Below are 4,736 nucleotides of genomic sequence, written 5' to 3'. Positions count from 1 at the left end.
TTGCGGCAGCCGACGTCGTTTTGATGGCTGCAGTCCCCCTCCCATTCGTGTTGTCTTCTCCGTTCTTCATTCTCTTTTCTTTTTTTTTTTAATTTTCGGCAGCATTCGCCCTTGGTGGTTTCCAACGTCCTTCTCACGATCTCCGGCGTCGGTTCTTGGTGGTTGCAGCCATGACAGCCGATGTCGGTTGCTGCAGCTTCTTCGTTCTTCATTATTATTATTTTTTTTATATTTATAAATAAAATAAATTGGCTAATTTCATTTGTGCTTGAATAAATAAAATAAATTTGCAGCTTCTTCGTTCTTCACATCATTGGGTTTTATATTTGCATATTCTTACTTACTGTTTTTGGTTGCCTGCAGCTTTATCTCCTCACGATTACCAATCCCGATCCGTCAAGTTGGTAAATCACAGGTATTCTTCCTCGTTTCTCCTCCTTTGGCGCATTTACAATGACACTATTTTGCATACTCTGAGAAAAAAAAAATTTTTTTTTTGTTGGTGTTTGCATTTGATGGTTGATGTATGGTGGGTGGTGTATGGTATGAAAATATTGTTGGGGGAATTGTGGCTTGGTGGTTATGTTGTTGGGGGAATTGTGGCTTCATGGTTATGTTATTGGGGGAAAGTAAATGGGCAAGAAACATACGGGGCCAGTGAGAAAGTGTCGTCCAGTTGGGGCTAGTAGGGTTGACAGCCCTCCTGCGGGTTCTCCTTCCCACATCTCTATTAGCGAGGGGGATAGATCTCCCGCTAGTACCTCTGGGAGTTATAACTCTCACTCTGAGCTCCCTCCCCCTAGGAGTACTCCTCGTGTCATCCCACGCTTTCCCAGTAAACAGCCAACCCCTCATCCTAAAAAAAAAAGTAGGTCATCCAAGCCCAAGGTTCCAGCTCGTTCCTCAGGCCAGCCTCCCAAGTCTCCCTCTGCCACACCTTTAAAATCTGGCAACCTTTATTCCCTAGGCACTAGGAGAGCTACTTTGGGGGACTTAGAACAAATTAGAGCCAAATACAATATTCCTCCCTCTGTCCAGCTTACAGTACCCCATATGGATGAACGACCTGAGTGTCCGAAGTCTGACGGGATTCCTCTCCACATTGACCTCTTCGATCTAGGACTCCGCTTGCCCCTCTAACCTTTTTATATGAGACTGTTTAGTTATTTGGGGGTAGCTCCTAGGCAGTTGTCCCTTCCCAGGTGGAGGACACTTCTGGGCTTACATGTGTTATGGTTGGAGGTATTGAGGCACGACATTTCTATGTGGGAATTGAGGGGCCTTTACCAATTCAAAAAGCCTAAGGGTCCCGCTGTTGCTTACTTCCCCGCTTGAGGTGATCATGGCCATATTATTGAGGGGGACCCTGCCTTGAAGAAGAGTGACAGAAAGGGATGGTTTGTGGCTGAAGGTAGGTGGGGGACAGAGACTTTGGATTAAAAGGGTAACCCCGTGGAGGTTCCCAATTCCTTCAATGTAGACTGTAAGTATCTCCCTTATTTACAGTTATTTATCTTAATCTTTCACATGGATGTCTCGCTAACCTTGGGTTCTCCATGCTTTTGTAGGTGTGACGTGAGCTAAAGGATCATACCCAGTTCAGGAGGTGGGGAGAGAGGTGAAGAAGTTTGTGGAGAGGCTTCGAGGTGCACAGAGGAGTAGTGATGTGCTAGAGGAGAGCAGATTATGGAGAGCTGGGCTGATTTACCAAAGTCTTCCACCTGCTCCAGGGGGTGACTCATGTATGATTTGGGTGTCGGGGGGTACCCTATTATTATCTACGGGACTGGGGTACCCCGTTATCACCGCATTCTTTATTTTGCTTCCCCGCTTTTCATTTCCCATTTTTGTTTTTGTAATACTTAGTACTCGTCCAGTTAACATAACTTTTGTGCATTAGGTGCAGTTATGGAGTTAGCGGGTGACGCTTTTGATGCCTTTTTCTAAGCGGTAGTGGGTGGTGCTTCTGGATCTCATGATTCGGCGGTACCTCAAAAAAGTTTTTGGCCACCTCGAGCTCCCAGACTAAAGGGGAAATCTCAGGGTACCTCCCACAGTGCGTCGAAGGGTACCCCTCATTCAAATAAGAGAAAATTCGGGCTGGTTTCTGCTTTCCTCGATGAGTTGCGTGAAGGTGACCTAGACCCGGCTTCCAACAAGGAGGTTTCGCACTTGGCTCGCTGTTTCTACTATTCTACCGAAAATGTTACCTCCGAGGTCGCTGAAGAGACAGACAAGATGAGTTTGAGCCAACGCTATGGTCAAGTACTCAGGGTTACCCAAGAAGTAGGCTTTCTCGGGGTACCCCGGGTGTACCCTTTATTTTTTACTTATTTAATCCTATTGCCATGCACATATATTTGACATGTCTTCTATGACCTGCAGGCATCTTTTCTCTTCAGCTATTGCCTTCCAGACCTTGACTCCCTTGTTGCTGCCCAATCAGAGGTCGACAAGTTAAGGAGTGAGCTCCAAAGTCGTCAGTCTCGCGAGGATCAGCTTGCTCGAGAAGTCAAAACTTTGCAAGATCACATTACTGGCCTATCGGGAGAGAAAGCTCGAGTGGAGAAGGACTGCGATGAGTTGAAGGCCACAAACGAGGATCTGTTATCCTGACAAAAGACGATAGCGGAGAATGCGTTCTCACTTATCATAACAGAGGTGTGGAGCGTGGATCCGGAATTGGAGGTACCCCCTGTGCAGAAATTCGTCAACAAGGCCACGATTCTGAAGACGATTGCGGAGAGGAAGAAGTCTTCCCATGCACGGTTGGGTACCCCTTCCGAGTCGCCTAGGGTACCTCGCGCGCTTCAGCTATTGCCCGCCTCAGATGCCCCTACTTCGGCTGCTCATATTCTGGGTACCTCAGAGTCCTCTGCTGATCGCCCTCTGGAGACGGATGGTGGGGATGGCGTTCCACCCTTGGTATAGCCTTTTCACTGTGCTCTTGTTTTTTGGATCTATCCACATTTTGCAATTTGAAACTTGTTTCTTTCTTTTTGGTTTCTTGGGATATTTTGTATTATTGGGACTTCTCTTTTGTTATGATACCATGCCACCGAACCCTCTCGTACTTTGCATTCTTGTTATTCTCCAAATGAATACTTGGCTAAACTGTTATCTTGTAAATTTTCAGGGTACCTCTTATTTTTCTTTTTTTTTCTTTTTTAAAATGGGGTACCCCCGGTACCTTAACAAATATTCGACATCAGGCGCCCGCTGGTTTATATAGATCGTCGAATTTGGTGCATGCCCTTCTCGGCAACTATGGCAAATTTCCCACAAATAAGTAATCAAAACATCCTCGCGACATCTCGATCAAAAATTGAAAGTGCGCAATTAGTCCAACCAATCAATTTCTTATTCTTTCGAAGTTCCCTCCGAATGTTTTGAATAGCTTACCCCCTACTTTGCTCAAGTAAGAGGACGGAGGTGTGGGTGTACTCATACCTAAGCTGAACCTCGTGGCGCTAGGGTATGCTGGTTTTACTCCACCCTCGTGTCCTCTTTGACCCTCCATCTCTTTGTTTTGGTAGTTTTGTCATGCTTCCACAGAAAGGCTACCCCTGGACTGTTCACTCCGTTGCCCATCTTGGCTTTGCATAGATCGTCACGATCTAGGCATATCAGGTACCCTGGCTGGTCCTATGATAGGTTAGTCATAATTGACAAGCGTATGGCGAGAATTGCATATAACCAGATGCGAGGGTATATTAATGGCGATAAATGAATATAATCTGCATTCTAAGATCGAAGTGACGATAAATAAAGAAAGAACCCACATCATATTTGCTGAGAAAGAAAATGCATTTATAAATAACGAAAGCATTGATCAATACGTGACTTAGATTTGTTACCCTGAGGAGAACGGGAGACCGCAAGACCTGCTATCCTTTTCATTTGAAAATTAAATAAACTCTAAAGTTGCAACTGACCAACATAGTGTTAGCCTAAAATGCTATACATAATGTAATTTTGATGATAACAAACATGTGTATTAAGTAATTTAATAAATATTGTATTTCACATTTTCACTAATTTTTGAAGGATAATATTTATGCAAGTGAATCAAGCGAAATCAAGATTGAAGACACTCAACGAACAACGGCGACATCAAGAATATAGTTTAGAACTCAACGAACAAATTAGTGCGATAAATTCTTGTAAAGCTGGTATGATTTAATTGATGCATGATTTAGCATTTGAGAAGCTCAAGAGATTAATTTAATTAAATACTTTTCATAAACTAAAAGGTTTTATTTTTATAAAGTAAAGTATTTTGTGGATTTAAGTAATTTGGACTTAAATGCTAAGATTTGAAATCTTTGATTTTAATAAGTATTAAATTTCGGAGTTGGACGTTTTTACAAACATTTGAAATGTTTTGGGCCATACTATAATTTATGAATATTTTGGACTAAAGTGAAAGATTTTGAGAACTTTGAAAAATATGGGTAAAAGGACCTTTGTGCGAAATAATAAAATCTTTGGGGTCATATCATAATTTTAGAAAGTTTGAGAAAGACAACTATTCTTAGAAGTTCTGAAATTGGACCTATTTGTAAAGTTTTATGATATTTTGGGCCATAGTATAATTATAGAAAGTTTTGGGCCAAAGTATAATTTCAGTTAACAGTATTATTGTAGCAAAATTCAAAAATAACGATAATATCACTGTTCCTGAGCGGCTAGTCAGATAATCAAGCGGCTAACCGCTTGGGCCCAGGAATTTACCT

Source organism: Citrus sinensis, chromosome 4 (genome assembly GCF_022201045.2).
Source record: "Citrus sinensis cultivar Valencia sweet orange chromosome 4, DVS_A1.0, whole genome shotgun sequence".
In the NCBI taxonomy this organism is placed as follows: domain Eukaryota; kingdom Viridiplantae; phylum Streptophyta; class Magnoliopsida; order Sapindales; family Rutaceae; genus Citrus; species Citrus sinensis.
The sequence above is the reverse complement of the archived record's forward strand: the minus strand, read 5'-3'. Positions refer to the sequence as shown.